Genomic DNA, 15,083 nt, shown 5'->3' with positions numbered 1-15,083 from the left:
CATATGCAAATTAAAATGAATAATAATATCAGAAATGGGAAGATGCTGGGTGATTCTATGCTACACCGGGTGAGATCGATACACTCCTTTTGTTTTTTTTATTAAGATGTTTGCGCGAACATCTTGCTGAAAAAAAATCATGTGAACCCCGCCTGTACTTTTTTTGTCATTTAGCATGATATTTTTTTTATCATTTAGCATGATATTTTTGAGATGTTCGCGCGAACATCTCAAAAAAATTAGGGAGTGTTTCACCCGATGTAGCATAGAATCACCCGAAGATACTTCAAAAAATGGGAAGGCCATAAAAAATGGATAAGATTGAACCTAACAAAATTACACAGGAGGAACTGACAAGGACAGTCGAAAATTTACAGATTGTAATTAAAAGGAAAGAGAAAACAAGGCTAGGATGATATATATATATATTATGAATTTTGTTATTATGTCGACGCATCGTATTCACGCAATATGTTCATCATTAAGGTGTCACCCAACTATTAGATTGTGATGTTGATATGTCATGTGTGTAATGTTACATCAATTTTCAAATAGTAAAATTGATAAAAAAAAATTAAAAGATACAAAAGACTAAACTGAAATTTGATCATTGAAAAGATACACACGTGATGCGTTCAAAAATTTACCTCGGGTTTGATCTGGTAAGTGAATATTCAAATCTCTCGCAAATTGGGTTGGGTCGGGCATGACGATATTCTGCATAGACAAAAACATCATTAGGGGGCTCCGAAAGTGTTTTCGGCGTGATCTCTTCGATGCCTAAGTCAGTGCTCAGAAAATAAGGAGCAAAGAACGAGAATAAAGTGAGTGAATATGTGAATAGAAGAAGTGAATGTGTAAAACCATAAAAAATACTTGGTATTTATAGAGGCTGGAGGGGTAAGTTATCTTGTTGAGGTAGAATTTGTGTTAGAGTAGGATTCAATTAGGATGACGGCTAAGGCTCTTGAACCGCCTTATGAACCTTATCTAAATCCCAGATTTGTGGGGATTTTTTTCATTGCAAGGACTCTCAAGTGTTTTAAGTCTTTCAAACTCTTATCCTTTGTATTGAGCTCTTATTAAGCTTGGGCCTTGACACCTAATAGAACTTATGGATGTTGGGGTATCTTTCCAGGACATGGGTTATAGGGTTCGGGTCAAACCAGACCCGTATATTTTTAGGGATATCAATAGTACCTCCCCCTTCTGGTATAAAGAAAGTATGAAATTTAGACTATGCGGTCTGGTCGGATCCCGAGCCCATGTAAGAACTCTTAAATTAACCAAGTACAAATAATATTCTCGAATCGGATGGTGACCACTCTGGTCTTACGTGAAAACTATGAAGACCGAGCGTAAGTAACAATCCTGAACTGTGTAATGACAGGTCTGGACACTTTCAAACAATAGTCAAACAAGATTTTATTATTTTCGAAGTGATTGAACTTTTGAGACAATTACGTCGTGCCGATCTGGTCGGGTTTTTGAGTTTGACCACGAATTGTGTGGTATGTGCCGACCTTGGTCGGAATTTTGATGGAGGCCACGAATTGTGTGGTATGTGCCGAGCTTGGTCGGGCTTTTGATGGAGGCCACGAGTGGCGTGGGATTACACATTGACGAATTGGTCGGGATTTTGAATTTGACCACGAATTGTGTGATATGTGCCGAGCTTGGTCAGGCATTTGAATTTGACCACGAATTGCGTGGTATGGTGTCTAGCTTGGCCGAGCTTTTGATGGAGGCCACGAATTGCGTGGTATGGTGTCTAGCTTGGCCGAGCTTTTGATGGAGGCCACGAATTGCGTGGTATGTGCCGAGCTTGGTCGGGATTTTTATGGAGGCCACGAGTGTTGTGGGCTTACACATTGCCAAATTGGTCGGCTTTTGAATTTGACCACAAATTGCGTGGTATGTGCCTAGCCTGGTAGGCTTTTGATGAAGGCCACGAGTGGCGTGGGCTTACACATTGCCGAATGGTCGGAATTTTGAATTTGACAACGAATTGAGTGGTATTTGCCAAGCTTGGTTGTACTTTTGATGGAGGCCACGAGTGGCGTGGGCTTACACATTGCCGAATGGTCGAGCTTTTGATGGATGCCACGAGTGGCGTGGGCTTACACATTGCTGAATGGTCGGACTATTGAATTTGACCACGAATTGCGTGGTATGTGCCGAGCTTGGTCGACTTTTGAAATTGACCACGAATTGTGTGGTATCCGCCGAGCTTGGTCGGGCTTTTGATGGAGGCCACGAGTGGCGTGGGCTTACACATTTCCGAATGGTCAGGCTTTTGAATTTGACCACGAATTGCGTGATATGTTCCGAGCTTGGTCAGGCTTTTGAATTTCACCACGAATAGTGTCGTATGTGCCAAGCTTGGTCGGGCTTTTGATGGAGTCCACTAGTGGCATGGTCTTACACATTGACGAATGGTCGGGCTTTTGAATTTGACCATGAATTGCGTGGTATGTGCCAAGCTTGGTCGGGCTTTTGAGGGAGGCCACGAATTGTGTGGCATGGGTTTACACATTGCCGAATGGTCGGCCTTTTGAATTTAACCATGAATTGTGTAGTGTGTGCCGAGCTTGGTCGGGCTTTTGAATTTGACCACAAATTGCGTGTTATGTGCCGAGCTTGGTCGGGCTTTTGATGGAGGCCACGAGTAGCGTGGGCTTACACATTGCCGAATTGGTCGGGCTTTTGAATTTGACCACGAATTGTGTGATATGTGCCAAGCTTGGTCGGGATTTTGATGGAGGTCACGAGTGGCGTGGACTTACACATTGCCGAATGGTTGGACTTTTAAAACGTCGAGCCATAGATTGAGCATTATTGCTAGATTGCATGTCCAATATCTGTAAAATAACCCAAATAAAAATACATGGCAATAGAATTCCAAAAAAATTTGATCACAAGAAAACAAACAAGTTATTTTGATAGTAGAAGATGCCTCATGATATTATTAAAAATGGTAATAAATTTCAAAAATTAAAATTTAATAATTTAATTCCAACATAAAAATAATTGAAATACTTATCTCGTTCATGCGTTGTCGATGATATGACTTTGGATGTAAAGCAAGATGACATCTTCTATTCTTTGATCAAAGAACCGACTTGATGTAGCGAGTGAAAATTGATCTCATCCATCAAGAATGTGTGTCAAGATGTTTTGAACTCATGATAAAAATTTCAAATAATTTCAACGGTTAGATATTTTTGAATGATTTTTTAAAAAACACTACTCAGAAATTATGCAAGCAGATTGTATTGTAGCTCGGCGGTCCGAGCCACCTTTCCCCAAGCTCCAAAATTCAGATCAATATCTTGACCATCCATATACTAGATAACATTATTGTTTATATTCATATCAAATTTGAACTCTATCCGACGGTTCAATTGATTCTAATGATTTTTGCAATTTTCTGATGCGCAAGGCATGCGAAAAACACACAGAAACTGTGCGAGTGAGCAGCTTCTGTCCGGCGATTTGGATCTGATTCTACAATCCACTAATAACAATCTTCACCTTTCAGAAACTTGAGAACATGATTATATATGTGCATACCAAATTTGAACTCGATCTGACGGTTCAATTAATTGCTTTTTTCAAGTTTCTGATGCGCAAGCCATGAGAAAAACACACAGACACTGTGCGAGTGAACAACTTCTGTTCGGAGGTTCAGATCTGATTCTACAAGCCACCAATAATGATCTTCACCGTTCAGATCCTAGAAAACATATTAATGAATATGCATATAAAATTTCAACCCGATCTGACGGTTCAATTAATAGAAATGATTTTGAAAGTTTTTGATGCGCAAGTCATTCGAAAAACACACAGAAAACATATTAATGAATATGCATACAAAATTTGAACCCGATCCGACGATTAAATTAATTGCAATGATTTTTTCAAGTTACTGATGTGCAAGTCATGCGAAAAAGACACAGAAATTGTGCGAGTGAACAGCTTCTGTTCGGCTGTCCAAATCTGATTCTACGAGTCACCAATCACGATCTCCACCGTTCAGATCCTAGAAAACATATTAATGAATATGTACAAAATTTGAACCTGATCCGACGGTTCAATTAATTTTAATGATTTTTTCAAGTTTCTAATGCACAAGCCATGCAAAAACACACAGAAACTGTGCGAGTGAACAGATTTTGTTCGGCGGTCCAGATCTGATTCTAAAGCCACTAATCACGATCTCCACCGTTCAGATCCTAGAAAACATATTAATAAATATTCATACAAAATTTGAATCCGATCCGACGGTTTATTTCTTCCCAAAAATATTTGGAAGTTGGCTAATGTGCAAGCCATGCGAGAATCCGAAATTTGCTTCTTCTTCTCTTTTTTTGTACTCACAATCTTAACCCTTTGTTTTCAAATTTCCACATACGGCGCCAATTGATGCGTTCAAAAATTTACCTCGGGTTCGTTCTGGTAGAGTGAATATTCAAATCTCTCGCAAATTGGGTCGGATCGGGCATGACGATATTATGCACAGACAGAAACTTCGTTAGGGGGCGCCGAAAGTGTTTTCGGCATGACCCCTCCGAAGCCTAAGTCAGTGCTAAGAAAATAAGAAGCAAAGAACGACAATAAAGTGAGTGAATATGTGAATAGAATAAGTGAATGTGTAAAATCATAAGAAATACCTAGTATTTATAGAGGCTGGAGGGGTAGTAAAAGGAGTAGATAGATGGATTGATCGAAGAAGAATTTTATTGATAGGATTGAAAGGTTACAGGAAATTGAAATACAAAACTATTGAAAGATTGAATACAAAAAATTGAATTCTTTAAGAGGAATTAAAACAGATACAGAGGAAAAATATTATATATATATATATATATATATATATATATTTCTACTATAAAAGTATGAATGGTGGACAAAGTTTTTCATTGTGAATTTATAACTTTGCCCCCTAATTGTGTAGAAATCAAAAAATATTTATGGGCAATTATGGAAAAATGAGGTAAAAAACAAGGGCAAAAAAGGATTAAAAATTAGTCAAACCTTAGGAGGATATTTATTGCATAGTAATGAATATGAATTTAATTTTTTATTTATATCTAATTATTACCTCAAAGTTAATTATTGATAAACTATGTATATTATATAATATAAAATTTCACACACAATATTTGGCTAATATTTTTATAATGTAAACTATTTTACTTTTGGAAGGTGAAAAAAATCCAAATGCTTATTGACTACTAAATGACACAAATCGGATGTCTAACGGTTACACACCATAAAAAAAATTGAGCAGCAATATTGTTAAAAATTAAATATAAATTATTTTTATTAAAATTAGTAATGAGATTAATTAAGAGTTATTTTTTTAATTAATTTGTTCATTAGCCTATTTTTTTTAATTTTTTTCACATTTTAAATTTATTCATTAGCCTATAAATTCCACTTTACTCCCTTTCTACTATTAATTGTGTCAAATTGTCACAAAATTTGTTATACATAAATTTCATATGTTATTATATGATTTTTTCATTTCATCCATGTATTTTCAATATTCCAATATAAAATTTTGTAATAATATTCGATCAAGGAATATATTATTGTAACCGAAAAATTATATTAAAAAGTTTTGAAAAATAAATAAAGATTTATGGTAAAATTTAGAGTAAAATTCATTTTGATACACGAACTATTTGTAAAATGTCAAATTGGTACATGCACTATTGAAAATAATTTAATTGGTACATAATCAATTTATAAAATCAATTTTACCCTTTATCTACATTATTTTAAAGTCTAATATTTTTGTTAAATTAAAATAGATACACATTTTATTTTTCAAAATTATTTTACTAATAGAATTATAAGAATAAATTTATATTTATTTAAATTTTATATTGTTAACAAGGTATCTTACTTATTGTACGAGACATTGTAAATATTAACTAATACAAACATGTACATACACATATATATAATGATTGATAAATTATATATTAAAAAATAATATATATTAAAAATATACAATAAAAGATATTTTTAGGTTTATCTATGTTATAATATTATTATTCATATTAATCAAAATAAAAATGATATATATGTGTGTGTCTTTTCATTTATAATCTATAAATTTTACGTTGAATACTTTTTCGTATACATGATATATAATCTTATTTTTATAGTATAATAATTAGTAAATATGAATTTATATTTACAATTATAATTAATATAATAATTTAAAAGACAAAAATGTGTATGTAGTTCAAATAATCAATTTAATAACAATATTCAACTTAAAAGCAATTTATGTAAAGGGCAAAATTGACTTTTGAGTTTGATCATATACCAATTGAACCATTTTCAATAGTTCATGTATCAATTTAACATTTTATCAATATAGTTCATGTACCAAAATAATTTTTACTCATAAAAATCATATAGCATTTTGACAAATTCTGATAAAATATTTTAAATAAATAGAAAAAAAATCCAAAAATCCAAAATTGTTTCAAATAGTATATTAATAAAAAGTTTTGCAAAATAAATAAATTATTATAGTAAAAATTATATATTATTTTCAAAAAATTTATTTTTTACTATAAAAGTATGAATGTAGGAGTAACGTTTTTTCATTCTCTATATACATATTTACCCTTTTATTCTATATAAATTATATAATAATGAATAAAGTGGAAGTTATAGGCTAATGACAAATTTAAAATGAGAAAAAATAAAAATAAAATAGGCTAATGAATAAATTAATTAAAAAACACTTAATTAATCTCACTATTAAATTAAATAAAAATAATTTATATTTAATTTTTAACAGTAAGGCTGTGTGTAATAGTTAGACTAAAATATTTTAAATAAATAGAAAAAAAATTCAAAAATCCAAATTTTTTTCAAATAGTATATATATTAATAAAAAGTCTTGCAAAATAAATAAATTATTATAATAAAAATTATATAGTATTTTCAAAAAATTTATTTTATAAAAGTATGAATGTAGGAGTAAAATTTGTTCATTGTCTATATACATGTTTACCCTTTTGTTCTGTATAAATTAGATAATAATGAGGTTATATAAGTAAAATGACAAAAAAAAGGGACAGAGATGGAAAAATACACAAAACAACTAGGTGTAATAATTTCTCACATATAACTTCCATTGGAGTCTATTTAATTCTATATCTTCCACTTTACTCTCTTTCTATTATTAATTGTGTCAAAATTGTCACAAAAATTGTTATACATAAATTTCATATGTTATTATATGAAATTTGAGAAGCAATACTGTTAAAAATTAAATATAAATTATTTTATTTAAATTAATAATGAGATTAATTAAGAGTTTTTTTTAATTAATTTGTTCATTACACTATTTTTTTAATTTTTTTTCACATTTTAAATTTGTTCATTAGCCTATAACTTTCATTTTACTCCCTTTCTACTATTAATTATGTCAAATTGTCACAAAATTTGTTATACATAAATTTCATATGTTATTATATGATTTTTTTTTATTTCATCAATGTATTTTCAATATTCCAATATAACATTTTATAATAATATTCGATCAAGGAGTAGATTATTGTAACCGACAAATTATATTAAAAAGTTTTGCAAAATAAATAAATATTTATGGTAAAAATTACATAGTATTTTGACAAATTCTGATAAAATATTTTAAATAAATAGAAAAAAATTCAAAAATTCAAATTTGTTTCAAATAGTATATTAATAAAAAGTCTGACAAAATAAATAAATGATTATAGTAAAAATTATATAGTATTTGTTGAATCCGATATTTTGGTGATAACAAACAACAACTCATTGTATAGGAATGTGCTGCCAACCATTGTATTTCAGGAATCTACTACAACTTCTACCGGAAGCTTGTCAACCGCCTTTGCTCTCGACCGGCTGAAGTCACAAGCCTATCACAAGCCTATCGACTGGCTTTCAAAACCAGCAGAGGATAAATCTATCTACCGGAAGCTTGTCAACCGCCTTTATCTCTCGACCGGTTGAAGTCACAAGCTTATCGACTGGTTATTCAAACCAGCAGAGGACAAATATCTCTACCGGTAGAATGCCAACTGCCTATCTAGATATCTCGAGACAAGTACCTGTGACAAGATGTTCTTTGCAGGATCCTTTATTAAAAGCAGAACCGGCGTTTCAGAAGATTTGTTGACTCCTGCAAATCAAGACAACAGGTTGTACCAAAATGGCAAAAACACAGAATGACTGCAGATAAAGCATTCGACCGTTTATTCCAGTTTTGGACCCTGGAAGTTGTCTGCAGTGTACGATCCTCATGCAGAATCATCAATGCATTTATGAGCATTAAATGTGCATTCAATGCAGCATCAGAACGTTCAAAATAAAGACGTTGATGATTGACCTATATAAAGGGAAGAGTGCTCAAAAAGAGAACAACAACAAGAACAACAACAAGTGATACGAGACAACGAAGAGAGACAAGCAACTCAGAAAAATTTCAATCACTTGACTAATATCAGAAGTCCTCATCTGATATACTTGAGCACACTTACAAGATCATTCATCTGCTGCTCAAATAAACCCTCGCCTACAGTTCACATATCTGATCGTCAAGGATCATCCTAGGGTTTTCAAGCCTCTCGACCGCTCTGCAGTCTGAGAAGCTCAACTCAACTATACTCAGTGTTGAAGAGACTTGAAGCTGCTCTGAAAGCTTCCACCAGTCTGATAAGAACTGAGAATCTTATCTGTGTAAATCTAGGAGTTTCGGATTAGGCATTGGATAAGTCCTAAGTCTGAAGTGGGTGTATTACAAGACGTTGTAATAACCAAAGTCTTCTAGTGAATTCCTTCCTAAGTGGAAGAAGGGGAGACGTAGAAGGATTAAGCCTTCGAACTTCCATAAAATCGTGCTTTAGCATTTACCGCCATTTATCTTACATCCTGCTCATACATTGCATTATAAACTTTGCATCACTAAAACCTCTGAACTATTTCCGCACTATTTAAGTTGTTCAAAACGTTTTAGAAGTTGAGAAAACTGATTAAGTGAACTAAACCTCACTTGATCATTTTAAAGAAGAAGAAGAAAAGTTTCAGAGTGTATTCACCCCCCCCCCCCTCTACCCTCTGAACCGATCCCAACAAGTGGTATCAGAGCGGGTTCCTTTCTCAACTGCTGATCTGAAGTTTTCAAATCATGACTTCTTTCAACAGAATTCCTATGTTTTCTAAAGAAGAGTATGATGATTGGAAAATTCGCATGCAGGCACATCTTGCAGCACAGGATGATGACATGCTATATGTCATAACAGACGGTCCTATCAAAATTATGAAGGTCAACCCAGCTCTAGCCGATGGTGCAGGACAAATGATTGAGAAACCAAGAGCTGAGTGGACCACTGAGGACAAAAAGAAGGCCAATCTTGACAATGTGGCCCGGGACATCCTATACAAAACACTGGACAAGAATATGTTCAGCAAAATCAAGTCATGTTCCACAGCAAAGGAGATTTGGGAGAAGCTCACTCAGCTGTGTGAAGGGAATGACCAGACAAAGGAAAACAAGCTCACTCTGGCCATTCAAAAATATGACAACGCCAAAATGAAGCCAGGGGAAACCATGGCTGAATTTGATGAACGGTTCAGTAGTATCATCTGTGATCTTATTGCTTTAGGTAAAACTTATACTAATCGTGAAATTGCTGTGAAGGTTATGAGAGCTCTGCCCAAAGAATGGGAGATCAAGACAGTGGCCATGAGAGAGTCAAAAGACTTGAGCAAGGTTGAACTGCATGATCTCTTTGCAGATCTCAAAGCCTATGAGTTCGAGCTCAACATGAGAACAGAAGATGAACCATCTACTTCTCAACCAACCAAGGCCTTAACCTCAACCGTGATATGTCCACCGGTCGAGGAAGCTCCAAAGAGATCAGCTGAGCAAATCAGCAATGAAGCCATGACACTCTTTGTCAAGAAATTTGGTAAATTTATGCGTAAAAACAATTCTAAATTTAAAAATTATCATAAATCGGACCATACAAACGATGGTCCTACTTGTTTTAACTGTGGAAAGCCAGGCCACTTCATTGCAGACTGCACCAAGCCTAAGAACAATGATCAGAAGCAATTCTCCGAAAGAAGAAGGGGTAAGGAGGATAAAAGGACGTTTAGAAAAGGAAGAGACCAAAGGGTTCTAGTAGCAGACGAAAGCAAAAGCAAGTGGGCTGAGTCTGACTCTGACAACTCCAATACCGGAAGCTCTTCAGATGACAGCGATGATGAAAAAGTGGAATGCCTTATGGCCGACATCGAAGAAGAAGCTGAGGAGGTATTTGACTTTGGCTCACCTGAATTTACTCACAGTGATTTAGTTACTGCTTTACACGAAATGGCTAATGAATACAAAGCATTATCCAAGGAGTTCGAGGAAGTAAAGGCAGAAAGAGCTGACCTAAAAGATAAGTCAAGCAAATCAAGCTGCATGCAGCAAAAAGAGCTTGATGGTCTTAAGGTCAAGCTAAGTCTGCTGGCTACTGAGAACGACACCTTGAAAAGAGTATTCCAAGCTACCTTGATTGAGAATAAAAAACTACTTGAAACCATTAAGGCTTGGAATAAATCTTCGGTAACCATTGACAAGATTCAAGAAATCCAAAGACCGGTACATGATAAAACCGGTCTAGGGTTTGGAACAAATGAACAGTCTATGGAATCCTGTATTCAGTCAAGCCTGGACAAAGGCAATCTTAACAAAATAAGATTTGTCAGGTCCAGCACGATATATGAAAACGATAAGTGCAGCTTTGACAAAAATCAGAAAGTATCGAACGAACGAAGCTCTAAGCATAGAGGGCTGGGATATGTGGATCCCCAGACCTCTAATCAAAGAGGAACTTGGATCAAACCAAAACCTAATGAAAGAAGAAAGGGAAACCAATCTAATTTCAAAAGGCCATGGAATGAGTCTAACTACTCTAAGAAAAGATGGTCAAAGGAGAAGCCTTACCAGTACTTTAATTGCAGGCCAGTTCAAAAGAGGTACAGGCTAACTGATGAAAATAAAAAAGGCAAGCAGCACACAGCAACCTCACAAGCACACACATTTACTGCCTATCGACCGCACAGATTTCTGGACACACACACGGGCAAACCTGTAAGGGTGTTCCAGGTGTGGGTCCCGAAAGGGCTAATCCGACCTGGACCCTACTAGATATGGGTACCAAAAGTTCTTCACTCTTTGCAGGTACTAAAAGTCCAAACGGGCGAGAAAACCACTTCTATCAAGGACACTACCTGGTATTTAGATAGCGGTTGCTCACGACACATGACAGGGAATTATTTTAGGTGGAACAAAGATCATCCACCTGGGTTGGTCATAGGTGACCCTTCTGCTCCTCGAAAAACACGTGGTCAAATGATTAATGAATTCTTGCATGCCGCTTTCATATCTCAGGTAGAGCCCAAGAAAATAGATGAAGCTCTATCAGATGCCAGCTGGATTGAAGCTATGCAAGAAGAGTTGAATCAATTCACCCGCAACAATGTTTGGCATCTAGTTCCTCGACCGAAAAATCAAAATGTGATTGGAACTAGATGGGTGTTTCGTAACAAGCTCGATGAACATGGCACTGTTGTGCGTAACAAAGCTCGACTTGTTGCTCAAGGATTCAGACAAGAAGAAGGCATAGACTTTGAGGAATCTTTCGCGCCAGTTGCAAGACTAGAAGCAATCCGCATCTTTCTTGCTTATGCAGCCTTCAAGAATTTTAAAGTTTATCAAATGGATGTGAAGTCTGCATTCCTCAATGGTCTACTTCAAGAAGAGGTGTACGTTGAACAACCACCAGGTTTTGTCAATCCTACTCATCCTCAATATATCTATAAACTTGACAAAGCTCTCTATGGATTAAAACAAGCACCACGTGCTTGGTATGACACTTTGCTAAAATTTTTACTGGAACATGATTTCCAAATTGGAACGGTCGATAAGACCCTGTTTAAATTTGTAAAAGGTGATCATGTGTTACTAGTACAAATTTATGTTGATGACATTATATTTGGGTCAACTAACCCCAAGTTGTGCTCAAAGTTCTCTAAACTGATGAAGGAGAAGTATGAAATGAGCATGATGGGCGAGCTAAACTTCTTTCTTGGACTTCAAGTAAAGCAACTTGAAACTGGAATATTCATCAATCAGTCCAAGTATGCCAAGGAATTGGTAAAGAAGTTTGGAATGGAACAATGCTCAACTGTATCTACCCCCATGAGTACATCAATTAAGCTTGATAAAGATGAAGGGGGAATTCCGGTCGAGGTAACCATGTATCGAGGCCTTATTGGTTCACTGCTCTATTTGACTGCCAGTCGACCGGATATCATGTATTCAGTTTGTTTATGTGCTAGATTTCAAGCCGCACCTAAGCAATCTCATTTCATTGCTACCAAACGAATACTTAAATATATTAAAGGAACTACTAATGTGGGTCTTTGGTATCCCAAAGATTCAAATCTTAATCTTATTGGCTATTCAGATGCAGATTATGCAGGTTGTAGAATTGATCGCAAAAGTACAAGTGGCACATGTCAATTCCTTGGAGATAGACTAATTTCGTGGTCAAGTAAGAAGCAGACATCAATTGCTACCTCGACCGCCGAAGCAGAATACCTTGCTGCTGGCAGCTGTTGTGCTCAAATACTCTGGATTCAACAGCAGCTTAATGATTATGGGATTCGGTCGAGTGAAGCTCCAATCTACTGTGACAATACAAGTGCCATAGCCATCACTCACAATCCAGTGATGCACTCTCGGACAAAGCACATTGATGTCAGGCATCACTTTATCCGAGATCATGTCTTAAAGAAGGAAATCAGGCTGGAATACATCTCTACCGATCAGCAAGCAGCAGACATATTCACCAAGCCTCTACCGGACGCTAAGTTTTCATATTTTTTCGAAATATTCTTGGCTTAGTAGATTTAAGTTAGTATGCATGTGTTTAGGGGGAATGATTGTCAATATGACATTAATAGATTAGCTGTTACGTTGCCATTAATATTGGCATATCATCCGCCTTTAACTAGTCTCTGACAGGCTTCGTACTAGCAGCTTGGTGCTTTGAACCAAATGACATTAATTGGGCGCCGTGATTATGCTCTTCAAAACTTTTTGAATTTCAAAAATACTTTTCATGACATCACCCTATGGCCCATAGGTTCCTATATATACTTCTTTACACTCGTATATCAATCTTTCACCTTTGCTAAAAACTTTCATATTGTATTAAACGCTCCATCGAATTACTCTCAAGCTTTTGCTTACTCCTTGCTCGAGTTCTTATCTACAGATATCATGTCGATCCAGAAGACTTGCCTCGCCATCAACTTTGATTCCGTTGTTAAGGCAAACAACGCAGGAATAACTGAGGTCTTCACCATGCTTGAAGCCTCTGGACTGAAGAAATTTCTGGAATGCAGCGCCATCTGCAATTTGCCTGTTTTGAAGGAGTTCTTCGCAACCGCTCAAATCGAGCATGGGACTATCAAATGCTTGATCAAGACAGAGGTCTACTCCTTCAATCAGAAGTTCTTCGCCAGCACATTTGATCTGCCCTCCAGGGGTTTGACAAAATGCACGGATCTTCCAGATGGTAACTGCTCTTATTGGTTGAAGGAGTTCTCAACTACTGATGCTCCGATCAAACTGCCGGCCCAGAAGACATCTCTCAAAGCTCCATTCAGGCTACTGACTAATATCGTGGCCAAGAATCTTCTGGCCAAGGCTGGATCTTACGACAAGGTGACGCTGGAGAAATTTCAATACATGGCTTGTATTGCCTCCAAGATCAACATAAACTGGTCAGACATTCTGTTCAATATTCTATGTGAAATGATCAGGGGCAAAGGGCAATCCGAGGGATTTGCTTTGCAAATCTGCCACATCTTGGGCGTCCTTGGAGTGGACTTTTCCAAGACTGAGCCTCTGCATCCCACCAAATGGCTCAACAAGTCTACGATTCTCAAATTCCTGAACAAGAAAGAGACTGCGGTCGACACCTTGCCCTCAACCGCAAAGGTTATTGCTATCCCTCAACCGCTTTCAACGGTTTCGGTTGTGGCCAAACCAGTCCATACCAAAAAGTCTGCCAAGCGTCAACTGATCATCGAATCTGACTCTGAAGATGAATCACGTGAGAATGTTCCACTGATTCAAGCTTTCAGCAGGTCATCCCCTTCGGTCTCCAAAGCAGCTGTGTCATCCACGCCTGCAGGCGAGAAGAAGAGGCAGCACAAGAAGCTAAAGTCTCTTTCTGGACTTGCTCCTACCCTGCCAACGGTCGAGACTACTACCGTTGTTGCTTCTACTGCTCCTCGTCCTACAAAAGGTGTGATAATCCGGGAAGGTGCCTCATCAGCTCCTGAGGTCACTCTAGCTGATCCCAAAGACAAAGGGAAAGGTGTGATGATCTACACACCCAAGGCTCAACCAGCAGCTACGATAGAACTCAATATGATCATCTCTCACGTGCTCCGTACTGTCAAGCGTCATCTACAACGTTTTGACAGATGGCATCACTCCCGCACTCACTTGACACTCGCTCAAATATTTCCTAAATGGAAATCTCTAAACGTCATTGAGCAGAAGATGCTTCTATTTGCTGATACTGAAGACATCGTGGAGGCTCTGGGAAGAAGACATCTCATAGACTTGAAGCTTCGAGGAAGCCTGCTATCACTGCTAATTAATGAGCGTGTCAAGAATTTCAAATCCAAGAGTCCTACCGCTGCCGATGACTTTGTGATTTTGACTGGACTACAGGATAGTCTACGTCAAATCACTCAACTACTTCAGCACTTCCAAGCTCTCAACAATGTCAAAACACCAGCTTCAGCAGCCTGTTTGCAAGCTTATGTGCTGGAAGCACAAGTGATGATGAAAACCTTTCTCACCCAAGATCAGGGTGAAGAAGACGTCTATGCTCTCCCTTCTTCAGATGGGATTCTGACCGATCTCATCACTGCTGACCTCTTTCAATCATATGCTCTAAGATCGAATGTAGCAGCATCTTCATCGGTCGACC

The sequence above is a fragment of the Henckelia pumila genome, chromosome 3, assembly GCF_033568475.1.
Source record: "Henckelia pumila isolate YLH828 chromosome 3, ASM3356847v2, whole genome shotgun sequence".
Lineage (NCBI taxonomy): Eukaryota > Viridiplantae > Streptophyta > Magnoliopsida > Lamiales > Gesneriaceae > Henckelia > Henckelia pumila.
The sequence above is the reverse complement of the archived record's forward strand: the minus strand, read 5'-3'. Positions refer to the sequence as shown.